The sequence below is a fragment of the Ranitomeya variabilis genome, chromosome 4 (genome assembly GCF_051348905.1).
Source record: "Ranitomeya variabilis isolate aRanVar5 chromosome 4, aRanVar5.hap1, whole genome shotgun sequence".
Lineage (NCBI taxonomy): Eukaryota > Metazoa > Chordata > Amphibia > Anura > Dendrobatidae > Ranitomeya > Ranitomeya variabilis.
The window spans coordinates 389,009,247-389,027,329 of NC_135235.1; the positions used below are offsets into that span (position 1 = coordinate 389,009,247).

Here is an 18,083-nt window from a genome sequence, read left to right on the forward strand (position 1 = left end):
GTACCCACAAGTAACTTGAGATTGTCCTTGATCTTGGAGCTGATCATTGGCTGAGCCTTTGCCATTCTGGCTATTCTTTCATCCATTTGAATGGTAGTCTTCCATTTTCTTCCATGTCTCTCTAATTTGGCTTTCCATTTTAAAACCTTGGAGATCATTTTAGCTGAACAGCCGATCATTGTCTGCACTTCTTTAGAAGTTTTACCATCTCCTATCAACTTTTTAATCAAAGTACACTGTTCTTCTGAACAAGGTCTCAGGCTTTCAAGGAGAAATGTATGTATAACATGTCCTGGCTTCACTCTTAAATAAGGGCCACCTGATTCACACCTGTTTTTTCACAGAAGGATTGACCTCTCTAATTGACCTCCTAACTGCTATTATTTTGAACACACCCCCTTTCAATTAATTATTCTAATACACAAACTCATTAGTATGCAGATCATGAATGCAGTCTACTGAACCAACTGGTAAATTGACGTGGGGATATAATTTATACCAAAAACAGTGATTAATCTGGTTAGTCATATTGGACTGCTATTATTTTGAACACTACTGTATAATCATCTGACCCATACAGAACATTGATACAAATATATAGAGACTACTCATATACCTGTTGGTACAGAAAAATAGAAAACTTTATTATACAAAAAACAATTAACAAGCACAAAATAGACGAATACACATGCAGGGATACAAAGGTTGTGTACAATAAGCCAATAAAAAATACACAAGTTAAAGTAAGGGCCAAACGATGTGGCCACAACACCACCGACCGTGATGGCCAATTGTCACACGATTTTGTTTCACAAGTGGGAGGCCATTGGCCCACCGAGGATAGGCAGAGCTTTGTCCGCATTGCCGCCGCACTCTCTGATCCTACTCTTAGATACAGGTGGCAGGGCACATAAATACAGTAACACACGTGGTAGTAAACCCTTACTGCCACATAAATCATATGCAAGCCACAGGCATAAATGTAATCACTATGTAACAAAATTAGGAAACTAGTGGATTGGAGGATCTGTAAATCACCAAGTCAATGGCAATAATATGACCCGGGTTCATGTTGCTGCAAATGTCCCACTTCAAGGCGGACTTCCTATACAGCTTCTTTAGGACAGAATGATTAAAGTTAGAATGATTGGAGCAAATCTATCCTCATCTAATAACATTTGATCCACTCTGATCAGACATTTATTGAACTCTCAACCAAAATCTAAGAAGTCATTTGATATGGGGGCGTGGCCTGGATCCTGCACATGTAGGCAGCAGATCCTTAGTGCTCCTGAGGGAAATCCTCAAAATCTACATTAATCCGGCTAATCTCAGGCCATCCACAGGAAAAACTGCCTGTATCCTGTCAGGCTACTAATGGGGCATCATATGGGCCTCTCATTTTGAGAATCTATCCATTTTTGGCCGTTACTTTGACACCTGGACGGTCAGGTCTCCTGTGGGCCCACCACGAGGCCTACACAAGCCTACTCAGGAAAAAACAACTCATTTGGCCCTAAAAAAGGCAGAATCTGCGATTGGGATTCTAGCCAGAAGAAACCTAAAGCCCTAAGAACAATGCACAGCCTTCCCTGGAAAAGCCTGCTGTTATAGAAAGCCACAGGAGACCTCTCAAGGCCGTTGCTTTAAGGCCACAAGGGACTCTTCTGTCTGATCTTATACTGATGCAGCTCTATTGATATTGATAACAAGAGGGGACCCCCTTTGTGGAGAATCCGGAGCAAGACCACAGTTTTACAGTGCCATCAGGATTATTCTGAGCCCACCAGAAAAATCAAGAGATGGAGCCTGAGGGACCCTGATTGCAGGTACGGCGGCGGCAGAAAGTTATAGTTACACCGCGGCTCCCCCCGCCGCTGCCTACACTCCTCATAGCTTTACACCGCACCCAAAGGGAGTGAAGAGAGGCCCCCACCGACCAGCACCCTGTGACAGCACCGCCCGGGAACCCGCCGTGATCAAGCCCCATTAATACCGGAGGTAACCGCGGCACATCCGCCGGCTGTCCCCGCTACATCTCGGCACTCCAGAGGTCAATCCGGCACTTACCGATCCTGGGTGGGAGTCAGGAGGCTCTCACCAGCACCTTCCCAGCGGCACCGCTCACCGGGAGTTGCACCGAGCGGGGAACTCGCCGGAGATACTGAGCGGCAGTTGCTGCTGACGAGCGTCTCTTTGTAGATCAATACGCGGCCGGGACTCCTTCGCGCACAGCTGCGGCTGCAGCTTGCTAAACAGTCTCCCTCCTTCAACAGAAGATTTTAACTGTTCACAGGTTCGCGCACCGGATGCCCATAAGATTTATGGGTTACCTTAGAAATTTATAATATAACACTAATGGTACACTTATGAATATCTTTTATTGGGGGCTGCAATAGTTTATTGTACACAAGGTAATTGTGGGGGGTCTTTTCAAGTTACATTCCCACCTTTACTTCCCCTGACCCGGCAATTATATTTGGAAGGTCACATCAACCCTCATTCTTTGTAGGGGGTCTTGGAGAATTAAGTGTAATCCCTGAGTGTGCAAGACATTTTGCAATATATTCTGTTATTAATCACCCACCCTATAGGCACTATTTACTCCACAATATATATATTATCTAAACTTGCAGAAGGCTTTCTTAAAGTGACAGTACACACATCACTCCCGTCTTTAGTGGTTGATATTAGGCTGCTGATATAACTATCTCTCAAAACTGGTCTCTAATTGAAGTCTAGTGTCCAGCTGCTCTATCTGGGTGTTCCCCATTTCAAAGCATACAAATTGCCACTACAAACAGGTTCCATACTTGAGTTTTGGACCATCTGGGGGAATTAATTTTATTATCCTTTTTCTACCCATAGCCTTTCACATTTTGAAAGCAAATTTGATTTGTTTGCATAATTACTTAACTGCTTTTGTTTGTTCTGAAAATGAGTGGTTCAGGTAAAAAAAACAAATCCCATAACATCCTCATTACCTCAAAGAGTTCACAAAAGCAATCTTACTAAGTATATTCCAGAGAGGGATAAGATTAATAAACTGAGCCCTTTGGGATTTAGATCCCCACGGGATAGGGAGGAAAAAGATAAACCCCCTAAAACTGCATCATCTAATCCTCCAAGAAAAAGTTTGGAATATGAGGATCTCCCAAAATTAGACATTTCATCTGAAAATATGGATCTTTCTATTTCAGTCAAAAGAAAGGGCCCAGGCCAAGGGGGAGGGAAATTTGCTTCCCCAGATACTTCTGATGCGGAATATGCCGACGCATCTCCAGATTTGGGCCCAGTCAAATCTAGGGTTAGATTTGAGGAACCCCATACCTCCTTTGTTGACCAGTTATCAGAAGAAATAATGGAGAAAATGCAAAAAAGAATGGAGTCCCTCCTAGTCAGCTTGACAGCCGATATGAAAGTTGATATAAAAAAAAACATTGACTCTAATTTTGAAAGTCAGACTGCGGCGTTCCGTGACGCCATTGATAAAATAAGCAAAAAAGTAGAGCAACATGAAGTCAGACTAGATAAGATGGAAAAATCCACTAAAAATGTATCGGAGGACATCCATGATATGAGTTTTGAAATTAAAAAACTGAAACTCAAATTAGCCGTTATTGAGGACCGTAATAGAAGGAACAACCTTAAAATCAGGGGTATTCCTGAAAGTATTACCAACAATAAATTGATGGATTATGCAAAGGCATTATTCAAGAAAACGGTCCCATCCCTTAGTGATTTAGACCTCACAATTGACAGGATCCATAGGCTTCCTAAACCATCTCACATCCCCCAAGAGGTCCCAAGGGATACTATTCTCCGTGTTCATTTTTTTCAGGTGAAAGAATCAATCTTGAATTATCTGAGAGAGAATAAAAAATTTCCTGAACCTTTCTCAAACTTGAAATTATTTGCAGACTTGTCAAAAGAGACAATTGAAGGGAGGAAAACATTCAAACCAATCACCACTGCACTCAGAGATCGGGAAATCCCATAAAATGGGGATTCCCCCTTAAACTCCTTGTCCTCTATAAGGGCAAAACCATCCCCATATTTACAAAAGAGGAGGGATTAAATTTCATTACATCCCTGCACGACTCTGCTCGTTTTGGCCCCTCCACTTCCTTGACCAGCCAGAGTAAAACCTGATGTCCAAATTTTCTCTAGGGTCCTTTGATTAGATACTCTTTGATAGTTCTAATAATGTTCTATTATTTTTAATGTTGTGTAGTTGCACTCATAATTATTTCCTAGCCTTTCAGGATTCATCTTCATCCTTACCGGAGGATTTCAAGATGGAGTTCTTTTCACAAACTTTTCCCCGTCTAAATTAAAAGAGTCTTTCTGTAAGACCTCTACCAAAGAACCTGATTTTTGGTAGTATTTATTGTTTCGGTTTTGTTATTCTGTTATACCGATTTTGATTTGTTCAATTGTTTTGTTTTGGCAGTGTTACAATTACAAGCAAAATTTAAGTGAGATCGTTTCATTTATATTTACCCCTTAACACATTTTATACTACCTCAATACTGTAAGGTCCAGAAACCCATCTTGCTGTCCATTGTTGTTGTTGTTTGAGTTCTGATAATGTGCATCAAAGGAGTGACATATAATGTCAGAGGGTTGAATAGCCCTCAAAAGAGATTCTCTATTAAAAAAGATCTGACAAAACTTAAATCGGAAATAGTTTGTCTCCAAGAGACCAAATTCAAAAAAGATGACCACCCGAGTTTCGCAATCAATAAATACCCACATATATTTGAATCTTCAAACTCAAGGAAAAAAGCAGGAGTCATAACCATGATTGGTAATGGGGTTTCTTTTGAGTTCTTGAATGAAACAATAGACCCAGAGGGCCATTACCATATCTTATTATGCAAAATTAACAACCAAGAATTTACTATTGTTAATGTCTATGCCCCCAATAAAAATCATCTGCGGTTCATGGGCGGATTAATCAAAAAAATCTCATTGGTCAAAAAAGGGTTCCTGCTTATCCTGGGCGATTTTAACATTGTCCCGGATGGGCACTTGGACTCATCAACTAAAAGTAGACACAAGGCCCCAACCTTGAATAACTGGTTATCTGCCAATGAATTGTTCGATGTATACAGATGTCTTTACTCGACCTCAGTAGAATATACACATTTCTCTGACGCCCACCAGTCGGCTTCTAGAATAGATTTAGTGTTGACTGACGTTTTTTCCATCTCTAAATTTAGATCCACCTCTATCATCCCCAGGACAGTCTCAGACCATTCTCCAGTTGTTTGTGAGTTTCTATCAGGCACAGGATCCAGGAACCAATTCCTTTGGAAGTGCAGATCATCAATTTTTTCTAACCCGTCCCATCAAAAAACCATTAAATCCGCCATCAAGAATTTCTTTAAAGAGAATAATTCAGATTCCATTAACCCTTTTATATTGTGGAACGCCCACAAGGCGGTCCTTAGGGGGGTTTTGATTCAAATTTCCTCTAGGGAGAAAAGATTAAATGAGGCTACAATTAAAAATCTTCAAAATTCGATAAAAATTAAAGAAGAAGCACAGTTGCAAAATTCTCTCCCATCTCACATAATACAATCAGAAATCATGGCCCTGAGACAACAGCTTAAAGCCAAAATACTATCCCACTATGATTACGCTATCAAATCATCAAGATTCAAAAATTATGCATACTTAAACAAGCCAGTAGATTTTATGATGAACAGAATTAAAAGAAAAAGAATCTATAATAGAATTGACAGGATTTTATCCTTGAAAAACAACTTTCTATCCCATCCTCAAAAAATAGTCGACGAATTCGGTAAATTTTATTCTAAATTATATAATATTGCTCAAAATGATACTACGGCCATTCCAGATAATAAAATTTTAGAATCCTTCTTTGCCTCACTTAGACTTCCAAACATTGATCAAAAGGACCTAACCACTCTATCTGCCCCCTTTTCGCCAAAAGAAATTCTAGATACAATCAAAAATTTAAACTCTCAAAAAGCCCCAGGCCCTGACGGTTTTACTAGTGACTACTTCAAAAACTTTGGAGAATTATTGGCACCTCACCTAACGCATGTTTTCAATGTAGCATCGGAGGAGGGAGCCTTCCCTAGAGAAATGTTGGAGGCCACGATAGTGTTGATCCCCAAACCAAAAGAAGATCTTGGTCATATGGCAAACTACAGGCCCATATCTCTGATAAACACCGATGTCAAGATTTACTCTAAGATCTTGGCCAACAGACTCGGAGACATTCTCCCAGGATTGATCAATCGGGATCAGATAGGATTCATCAAATCTAGACAGGCCACAGATGGGACAAGGAAACTGATCAATATAATAAAGAAGATCAGATCCGGAAGAGTACCCTCAGTTATAGTGTCTCTTGACACGGAAAATGCATTTGACCGCCTTAATTGGGGCTACCTTAAACAAGTTTTAATAAAATTCGGTTTTGATTCGCGGTGTTTGTCAGAGATATCGGCCTTGTACTCCAGTCCATCAGCAAGAATATATGCCAACAATCATTTATCTTCCCCATTCAATGTTTCAAATGGCACCAGGCAGGGGTGCCCTCTTTCACCCCTGCTATTTGCATTGGCCATGGAGCCTTTGGCCCAGAAAATTAGAGAGGATAAAGAAATTTCAGGTATCGATTTTGCAAATTCCACCTGTAAAATAGGACTTTTTGCAGATGATGTTATCTTGTCTTTATCTAACCCAGCAAAATCTATCTCAAAGGTAAATAAGATCTTTAATCTTTTCTCAAAAATTTCACATTTTAAAATCAATGAAAAAAAATCCTATATTATGCCCTTCTTTCTGAATGATACCCAGATTGAAGAAGTAAAAAAGCTTTCATCATGGGAATGGGCGGAAAAAATTTTCACTTACTTAGGAATTATAATTACTGGGAATCTGGAATCTTTGGTAACTGCAAACCTGGAGTCAATCTCAAAAAAAATAACTCTGGAATTCAATAATTATAGTGGGAAAGAGCTGTCCTGGTGGGGTAGAGTCCTCATAGTTAAAACTTTCATCCTTCCCAAGATAGCCTTCATCCTTAGATCTCTCCCTATTAACAATACTTCCAACCCAACTTAAATCTCTACAAGTTAGTATTAATCGTTTTATATGTAAAGATAAGAAGGCAAGAGTCCCTACTTATATTCTACACAAAGGTAAAGATAGAGGAGGCCTGGGTATCCCAAATATCTTGGCATACTATTATACTAATCTGGTCAAACAGTCTGTTCACTGGTGTTCGAAAGGGGAGGTACCTATTTGGGTCGATCTTGAGACATCATTTAACTTCAACAAATCCCCCAGTGAAATTGTTCTTGATAAACTTTCAAATACAAAAAAATACCCCTCCTCCTTGACAAATCCCATTTTCTCCGCAACTCGTTCTGCTTGGCATAAGCTTTCAAAACCAAAAAGGGGTATCAAAAGAATTGGTTCTTTGGGCAACCTATCTCTCATATTCATTTTTTCCTTATACAATCAAAGTATTAGCTCATTATGGGCTGACTCAGGGGTAAGATTCATCAGAGACATTCATGATGGGGAGAAATTTCTCTCCTTCTCCTCCTCATTGAAAACCAATTTTAATATACCCTCACACTCTTTTACAGAACATCAAATCATTAAAGACAATATTCAAAGATTCCTAGAGAAAAAAACATATTTCTCTGATGCGGCAATTAACCTTTTATCTAATATTGGACATCCCATCTTTTGGAGCCATAAATACATTTACGACCACATTAATGATGACACTGATATGGTAAGGACCCCATACATGACTAGATGGGAAACAGATTTACACTCTGGCTTCTCAATTGAAGAATGGGAAGAGGCCCTATCCCACACATACGGAGCAACAATCTCCATGTCTTTGAAAGAGTCCTATTATAAGATTCTGTCTAGATGGTATCTACCCCCGGTGAGGTTATCTCATTTTGGCACCCAACATTCACCAAATTACTGGAGAAACTGTGGTCAGAGAGGGAACCTGCTTCACGTGTTCTGGGATTGTCCCAAGGTCACCCCTTTATGGAGTGAGATAGAGAAATTGGTTTCTAAAATCATAGGTGGGAATTTTGACCTTTCACCCCATTTGGCTCTCTTATCACTTGAAATCACTAAAATACAAAATTCCCTTAGACCGGTCATTATTCATCTTTTTTTAGTCACTAAAAACTTGATTGCTTCTAAATGGAAATCAACAATAGTGCCATCCTTGCAAGATATTCTTGACTCTTTGTCACTACATAGAGCATACGAAGCTAAATTTGCATCTATAAACAACAATTTACAAAAATACGAAGCGAAATGGGCTCGCTGGAATGAACTCTTTCCTAAATGTTGATGTCATATCCACATTTACTACATCATTGGTTATATAAATTATAAACTGCCAAAATTTGTTTGTTTATTTGTTTGTATCTCTTTAACAAACATGTTTGATTGATTATTTAATTATGTATAGCTATTCTCCCGTTGTTCAGGGAGCTTTCTGTCCTTAGTCATATCCCTTACCCTCCCTTCCTCCCCTACCCTGCTTTCTCCTCCCTGTTAAAATTTAAAATTTCTTAATAAAATTATTGGAAAAAGAAGTCATTTGATATAAAAAAAAAAAAAGGAAGGAAAAAAACAAAGTTACCAGTAACATCATCATTGGTTCAGGCTTCTTCACTGCCTCTACATACAAAAATACCAAAGGGTTCAGGGTAAAGCTCCTAAAAATGGAGCATGCGTTTTCACAAGAGAGCAAGAGATGTCTGGGATGCTGTAGTTTTGGTGACAACCTTGCATTGCCGTACTGAACACATCTATATTTCCACCCTCCTATAATTTTTTTTTTTGAGACATTAGTTTTCAAATTCTGTACAAATTATTTACAGCTACTAGCCAGGCTGAGTAAATGTGGGGGTTGCCTGGTTGCTAGGGAATCCCCGCATGTAATCAAGCAGGCTACTAGCTGTAAATCTTTCAGCTGCCGCGATGAAAACTAAATCTCCGAGCAGTCATAAATACTCGGGAGATCACCCGAGCATTATCGGGAAAACCCGAGCAACGAGTACACTCGCTCATCACTACATGTGACCACTTCAGACAATCACTGGGCTCAGCGGCTCCACTGATTGTAGCCGATGCAAGCTGCAGAGACCAGCGATTGGCTGCAATCTGTCACAGTCCAGGAGCAGCAACAGACAGCCAGAGGAGGTGGTAAGCATAGTCATTTTTTTCTAGCTACTGTAGTGGTAGTGATGGGGTAAAACTTTTTTTTTTTAAATAATGGAAACCCCTTAATTTTTAAAACATTTACTGCTACCATTTTTATTGGCTGACAAAGGAGATTCCCCTTAACAGACTCGCTGCTACACTAGTTCCTCCCTTAGAACAGCAAGTGCTCTTCTGATATGGGAATTCCTGTCTTTATTTTATGGGAGTTGAGATTTTTAAACAGGTACTGAAAATAAGTTGCAGAACCATAATTTATTAGGAGGAAGGCCTCATGACCTTAGAGTACTTGCACGTTTCTACTACAGAGCAGCAGCATTTGCTAGAGGAGGCCATATTGAGTATACACACTTTCTCCTGCACTGTCTCTGTAGACAATGCATTGTCCTTTATGACATCTGTAATAGAGAACAGAATACCTATGAAGAGGGGAAGATCACAGCCTTCTTCCAGTTGTCATGCAGGAAACTAAGCAGACTGTTTTCTGTATCCCTTGAAACAAGTAATGTCCTATCATTTTAGGGAGGGTGATTTAATGATGGCCCCAACTAAAGGCTTTCATCTGTCATTAGAAATATAAAGTGTTTCCACGTTACTAGTTTCCCCAGGCCCAAATAAAATCTGGCAAATGCACCTTCCCTGATGATCCCCACAGTGTGCCTAAACTGCAATTATCATTAACACATAGCATTGCGGTAGTGGGGAGAGCCCATTTTATTTATGGTGTGCGTGTCCACAGGAGCACTACTTGGGCACAATGTATTGGCACAAAGTTGTTAACTTGAAAGTCATCAGCTGAAACGCGTAGTTTTAGGGCGGTGAGGGGTTAAATTTTTCTATACATGTAACATTTTTGGATTAATTAAATATTGAAAAGTGCTTTGCATAAACATCACTGTTCCTTCTACGCTCGCTGGATACACTCCTTTTTTTGCTTGGATATAGCGGTGCTTAGTCTGGACTGAACTACTTCCGTGTTGGAGCGTCTGAAACGGCCGTCATAGTGGTGAGCTGAAATTATTCATATTTTTTTCTTTTATTAAAATGTTACGTTCTGCAAAGCACCTGTGAGATACAAAATGCTCAACACACCTCTAGCTAAATTTCTTGAAGGGTCTAGATTCTAAAATGGACTCACTTATGGAGCGTTTCTGGTGTTTTAGCTAGTGATGAGCGAATATACTCGTTACTCGAGATTTCTCCAGCACGCTCGGGTGTCCTCCGAGTATTTTTAGTGCTCGGAGATTTAGTTTTTATCGCCACAGCTGAATGATTTACATCTGATAGCCAGCATAAGTACATGTGGGGGTTGCCTGGTTGCTAGGGAATCCCCACATGTAATCAAGCTGGCTACCAGATGTAAATCATTCAGCTGAGGGGAGGAAAACGAAATCTCCGAGCACTAAAAAATACTTGGGAGGTCACCCGAGCGTGCTCGAGAAATCTCGAGTAACGAGTATATTCGCTCATCACTAGTTTTAGCATTTCAGGGGCTCTGGAAATACAACATGGCATCTACAATCTATTTCAGCCAAATTTGTACTCACAATTGAAATAGTGCTCTCTTATCTTTTTGAGACCTGCCACTTAGCCAAACGTTAACTTTTGACTACTTATGGAATATCACTACATTTGGGAAAAATTGAGTAAAATTATGGGATCCATTATTTTCTCATAACCCCTCATGAAAGTTACAAATTTAGGGCAAAAAACAGCATTTTATTCCAAATACCGCTTCTTCCATTCAGAGCCCTGCCACGTGCTTAAACAGCAGTATTTGACCACATATAGGATATTGCCACATTTGGGAGAAAAGGCATAATGCATTTTATGGTCCAATTGTCCCGGTTACTACTTGAGGAAATGAAATTAGCATCTAAAGCAACAAATCTAGTTGGAAAAAAATTTAAAAATTACATTTATTTTTTAATTTCACTTTGGCTTAATGTCTGTGTAGTGCCTGAAGGGATAACAAATGTTCTGACAGCAGATTAGAATAATTTGGAGAGGTGTAGTTTAAAAAATGGTATAACTTCTGGGGAGGGGGTTTAATATATAGGCCCCTCAAAGTCACTTTAAAACTGAACAGGTCTATAAAAAAAAAAAAAATAGGATTTGCAAATTTAATAGACAAAAATGAAAAATTGCTGCTAAATTATAACCCTTTTAACATTGTAACTAAATAAAATTGTAAAAATAATGCTCACAGAGTAGACAAATGTGAAATGTTATTTATTAACTATTGTGTGTGGTAGGACTATCTGGTTTAAAGATCTAAGCATTCAAAATTGGGAAGTTGCTAATTTTCAAAAATTTGAATACAATTTCAGATCTTTTCACATATCAACCTAAATATAACACTCACAAAGTACAATATGTCACAAAAAGCAAACAAAATCTCATTGTCACCGGGATCCGTTGAAGCGTTATAGAGTTATTACCACATAAAGGGACACTGGTCAGAATTGTAAAAATTGGCCTGGTCATTATAGAGAACCTGTCACTTTGGAAAATGCAGTTTACCTGCAGATATAGTGTTAATCTGCAGGTAAATAGTTATAATTCTGCCGAGTTACCTTAGTGAAAGTGCAGCTACTGGGAGAAAATGCACTTATTTTTCTATACTGGGAGTGGTGCCTGTAAGATCACCCCCGGAGTTTGACCAACAGACGGCTCTGCAGTAAGTGTGCAGAGCAAGAGGTCAATCCAAGTCCCAGGGAGCCATCCTTGTGCTGTCTATGGGTCCGTGAAAAACACATTTGTATTTTCCCTTTATCTGTGCTGCCGGGAAAAAAAACGGACGCCTCTGTGACTTGAACGGACACCCGGTCCATGTAAAAGCACGGAATGTGCATAGCAGCATACGTTATAATGGGTATGTGTGGCATCTGTGAGAAACACCAAGGTTACTTAACGGTAGCCGGTTTTTCCGGAACCCATGACAGCACACCTGAGAGAGGGGATTCGCCCAGTCAGGACAGGAAACCTACTAAAAATAAAAGGGTGGTACCTCTCCCTCGCTTCAGTTGGTTTACAGAGCATGAGAGGCCACCTGGTTAGTTTACACAGCAAAACAATCACATTATATCAACATAAAGCACCCAACTATAGTGCACACCAAAGGAGTGAAAAGGGGGGGAATATACGGGTGCTGTCAGGGGTTCCGGAAAGAACTGCTACCGGTAAGTAACCTTGGTGTTTTCCCTTCCCCGATGACAGCACACCTGAGAGATTTTTGGAGAATGAAAACACCGTAGGGAGGGACCACCACTTGCAGCACCCTTCTACCAAAGGTTAGGTCAGCCGGGGAGGACAGATCCAGTCGATAGTGTTTAAAGAAAGTAGATGGTGAGGACCAGGTAGCGGCCTTACATATCTGATCAATCGATACCTCTGCCTTTTCTGCCCAGGACTAAGCCACGGCTCTGGTGGAGTGAGCCTTGATGCCACCAGGAACTGGAGCACCACTTGCGAAGTAGAACAAGCTAATGGCCTACCTGATCCCAAAAAAAATTATTTACAGAGCATATTAATAAAAAAGTGTTAGATGGCTTAACGGTTAAATTTTCTAAAGTTCTCAAGTTTTATTTGCTTCCAAAGGTTCACAAGGACCCGGTCAACCCCCCCATCCCCGAGACGTCCCATTGTGTTGGGGATGCAGGGAGTATGCGACCCCATATGTAAAATTTATAGATTTTTATCTTAAAACACTGGTAGAAACATTACCATCATTTGTTAAAGACACAACGGACGTCCTGACCAGGGTTGACGGGGTCTTTGTGGATAATGGAACATTACTTGTGACGGCAGACGTGGAGGCCCTTTATACCTGTATCGATCACACTGATGGCCTGCATGCTGTCCGCTTCTTCCTGGGGGCCTCCGACCTGGACGGCCTGTTATGTGAGCTTATCCTCGAGCTGCTGCAATTCGTTTTAACGCATAAATTTTTTTACGTTTAAAGATCATTTTTTCAACAGAAGCGTGGTGCAGCCATGGGTGCGGCATGCGCACGCTAACCTCTTTCTGGGTTACTGGGAGAGGTTGGTTTTTGCAGACGTGGGAGCAGGGGCCGCCGACCATTTGCTATGTTGGCTACGCTACATTGATTTTTTTTTTGGGGGGCGTGGAATGGAGCAGCAGCTTGGGGATTTTATGGCTCTGCTCAATTTGAACTCGTACAATATCAAATTGACTTACAAATATGATCCTTGTGTAATTGATTTTTTAGACATCTGCCTGAGGGTGGGCACAGACTCATCCATTCAGACAGATGTATTTTGTAAAACAACTGCAGTGAACTCCTTAGTACAAGCAACCTCTGGTCACAGCCAAGCCACGATTAGGGCCGTCCCGGTTGGACAGTTCCTCCGGATGAGGCGGAGTTGCTCAACTGATCAAATGTTTTAACGACAGGTAGGTGATTTAATGGAACGTTTTGAGCATCGAGGTTATAGCAAGCGGTGTGTTCGGTACGGGTATAACAGGGCCAAATCGATTTCACAAACCATCTCCTATACCACAAGAAAAACAAGGACAAGACTGATGAATCACTTCGATTCATATCAGAGTATAATCACGAATGGGACAACATCAGAGCCACCCTAAAAAAAACCATTGGTGGGCCTCTCTGGGCCCGTTTCAGTCTGACCGTCCGCTGATGACTCCGCATAGGGCTAGTGCTAGGGCTACTGCACCATCCACCAGCCTTTTTGGTTCGGCACAACCTTTGAAGGGATGCTATACTTGTGGCCACTGTCTTGCCTGCGCCAATGTCCTGCACAGTACTTTCTTCAGCTCAGAAGAGGCAAGAGGGATTTTCAAATAAGGCATATCTCTTGCAGTAGCAAAAATGTCATATTAGGCTACTTTCAGTTGCCCACTTATATATGTGGGTTTAACATCTAGGGAATTAAGAGTAAGAGGGAACAAGTGCGGGACATTGGTGCGGCCAGGACAGTGGTAGATATGTCTAAATTAAAAACTATCCCTAAACACTTTAGGAATTTTCATAATTGTGACCCAAAAGGGTTTTAGGTGAGGGGGATAGATCTGATTCACACTGGTATAACAGGAGGGAATATAAAGCAGCTACTCACTCAGCGTGAGTTAAAGTTGATAGTTTCCCTGGGAACGATTAAACCTAATGGTCTTAATGAATCCCTGAATTTTCCCCATTCCTGTAAAATATAAGAATATAATTTAACATTTATTGTTGTTTTCCCTCATATATGGCGTTTTCATTCATCATTTTTAATTAGATTTTAATCTTTATAATATATATATATATATATATATATATATATATATATATATATATATATATATATATATATATATATATATATATATATATATATAGTTTTCTGCATGAAACGGGCCTCTAACCATAATCCTTTGAATTGTTTGAATGGAGGTGCAATAATGGGATGGATACTGAAAGACATGTCATCAATTAGAACTATTACGTACAAGTGGCGTAAGACTGACCCTTACACGATTATACTTGGAGAATGTCTCATGAATTAAATGTATATACATATTGGGTATAACCATTGTATCGCCACTGTTTGGTATTGTTCTTTATAAGAACCGTGCCATCCCCTCCTTTTGACTGTGGTGCGCATGCTTCCGCTTGCCTTCCCTTTTCCGCCCCTCCTGGGTTCGGCCGCTTGGTATTCGTGGCTTGCGACGTGGAGTCATGGCAACGCTGTGCTTCCACTCGTGCTGCTTCGGGACCTGGCCGGATCAGGTGGTTGTGGTGGGTTGGGCGCATGTGCTGCTGCCACACAGCCAATGAGCAACCCGGTCATGTGACGCACACATGCCTGGGGACTTCTTGGATATAAGGTCCTGTTAGAACGTGAATGAACACCTCCCCTTGATAAAGCGAGCATTACTGCAGCGAAACGCGCAACGGGGTGGCACTTCTCGGTTCATTGGACTCCAGTACTAGGTAAGAGGATCCCCATGTTACATTCCTATGGGGGTTTTGGAGGCCAGTTGGCCTAATTTTGATACTGCACATGGGATTTTTCATGGGTTGGTCCGAACCTCATTATGATCCTAAGCCAGGCCCTGCAGAGTAGCCAGACTTGGCTTGATTTATCATTATTGGGCTAAATTAATGGGTAATATGGTTATTATTATTTATTATTATTATTTATTTATATAGCACCATTGATTCCATGGTGCTGTACATGAGAAGGGGTTACATACAGATTACAGATATCACTTACAGTAGACAGACTAACAATGACAGACTGATACAGAGGGGCGAGGACCCTGCCCTTGCGGGCTTACATTCTACAGGGTTATGGGGAAGGAGACAGTAGGTTGGTTCTGGGGTTCGTGGCGGCAGATCCTCTTTTCTATACTACTTATGTGTGATTGTTATTGACATAGTACTGGATGCCATTTCATGGTGTCCTCATTTTGCATTTATGTGTATTTTCTATTGATTTTTCCAGTTTTCAATAAATTTTGTATACAAATTTTTAAACACTCCCGGTGTTCTCCTCTTTATAACATGGTGAGGACCTGGTAGCATCCTTACATATCTGATTAATCAATACCTCTGCCTTTTCTGCTCAGGATGTAGCCATGGCTCTGGTGGAGTGAGCCTTGATGCCATCAGGAACTGGAGCACCACTCGCGAAGTAGAACAAGCTGATGGCCTACCTGATCCATCGTTTACTCTTGGATACCCCATACCCTTTTCCGGTACCCTGGAAGGCTACGAATAGGGACCGATCTTTCCTCCATTGACTAGTCACAGACATGTAATGCAATATGGACCTCCTCACATCTAAAGTATGGAACTTTTCGTCCCCGGGATTCCTAGGGTTAGTACACAACGATGGCAAGGTGATCTCCTGGCTCCTATGGAATTTAAGAACTACCTTGGGGAGATAGGTCTAATCTGGTCTAATCTGGTCTTAGAATCACTCGGTCCTCAAAAACCTGTGTGTATGGGGGGCATATAGACAGAGCCTGCAAGGCGCCCCCATGGCTGAAATTTGAACCTTGAGAGTATTAGTTGCTAACCCCAGTTGCAATCCCTCCTGTAGAAATTCTAGGATAGGCCCTACTGGAGCTTCATCCCCCAAAGGTTGACCTAGAAATTCCAGGAATTTTCTTCCATGTTCTACCATAAATTTTTGATGTAATTGGCTTCCTACTCTTCAACAGGGTGGAGACTAACCCTGGAGAGAACCCCTGGCAAATCTACCGCCCTCTCAAATTCCATGCTGCCAGATGGAAGCCCTTCACCTGAGAGTGGCATACTGGTCCCTGGGTAAGCAGGTCCAGAATCTCTGGTAGAATCCATGGATCAGTAACCGACATCCGCCTTAGAAGGGAGAACCATGGTCTCCTCGGCCAAAAAGGAGCAATGAGAATTACTCTCGCCTGATCTTCCACACCATTGCTGGTATCATTGCTATCAGGGAAACCACGTAGGCCATGGTGAACCTCCAAGGTATTTGAAGGGCATCTACCGCAAATGGATTTTCTCTTGGATCTAGTGAGCAGAAGTTCTTGACATTCCTGTTGTGTAAGGTGGCAAATAAGTCTCTGGCTTGCCCCAAGCCTGCACTATTTGCTGGAACACTGGAGGGTTTAGAGACTATTCCCACTCTTCGTTTTCTGCGACTCAGAAAGTCTGCCTTCATGTTTTCCATGCCCCTTATGTGAAGTGCTGTGAGAGATAGCAGGTGTTCTGCTAGGTGGAACAGGATGCTGGCTACCCCCATAAGAGATGGGATCTTGTTCCCCCTGATGGTTGATATAAGCCACCACTGCTCAATTGTCAGACATGACCCGGGCATGGCGACCTTGAAGAAAGGGGAGAAAGTATCTTAAGGCCTTTTCCACTGCCCACAGCTCCTTTACATTCAAACCCTGATCTCTTTCTAGAGCAGACCAGGTTCCCTGTACTGAGTGAGACTTTAGATGTGCTCCCCATCCCGTACCACCCGCATCTGTTGTGATCACGTCCTGCACCGGTCTTAACCACTGGACCCCGATGCCAAATGTTCACTTACTGTCCACCAGGCCAGGGAACCTTACAGCCAAGGAAAGATGTACTCTTCCATCTAAATGTCCTTTCAATGATCTCTGAGCCGACGGGACCTCCCATTGAAGCTGCCTCAGGTGAAATTGTGCCCAACCTACTGGCGGTATGCAGGATGTTAGGAGATCTTAGCAGGGACATCGCCTTTCTTAATGTCACTGCGGGCTGCTGTATTGCTGACAATACCAAACCACTAAGCTTGGCAATTTTGATCTCTAGCAGGAGGCAGAGCTGACGCTCGGAGTCCAGCACCAACCCAAGGAAGTATTGGATCTTTTCTGGTACCAACTTCGACTTCAGTGTATTTACCACCCATCCTAGCTCTTTTAGGGTTAGTTACTTCCTTCACCTAATCTACACAGTGACCTTCTGATTTCCCCACTATAAGGAAGTCGTCCAGGTACGGGATAATTCTGTCCCGAGAGCGAAGGTACGACATCACCTCCGTCATCACCTTGGTAAACACCCTTGGAGCTATAGACAGACCAGATGAAAGGGCTGAATACCGGTAGTGCCTGACCCGTCTCTGGACGTACAGAGCTACCCTTACACAATTTTGATAATCCCAATGGATTGGGATACAATAGGGTCATTCCATGTCAAGTGGACCAGTGGTCCCCACTCGACCTTCTCCGATTTTGATGAAAATTTATAAGGATTTCTGCATGGAATCAAGTTTTTTTTTGTTCCAAAAGAAAAAATTGACGAAATACGGGTAGTTCAAGAGGAAAGGTTCAAAGATGGACATACAATTGCTGGAACA

At 41.5% G+C, this 18,083-nt stretch overlaps 1 long non-coding RNA gene across 2 annotated transcripts in view; it reads left to right on the plus strand.

Annotated features, from left to right (window-relative positions):
* Nucleotides 1–6,315: 6,315 nt before the first annotated feature.
* The window catches only part of LOC143767193 (uncharacterized), a 39,330-nt gene continuing 27,562 nt past the window's right edge, over nucleotides 6,316–18,083 (plus strand). Inside the window, exons 1-2 of one of the 2 annotated variants that reach the window (XR_013213682.1) lie at nucleotides 6,316–9,748; nucleotides 10,192–10,252. This is a non-coding gene — a long non-coding RNA (uncharacterized LOC143767193). Of the gene's footprint in view, nucleotides 10,253–18,083 lie in introns of both variants that reach the window. The other variant, XR_013213681.1, reaches the window with a different exon arrangement.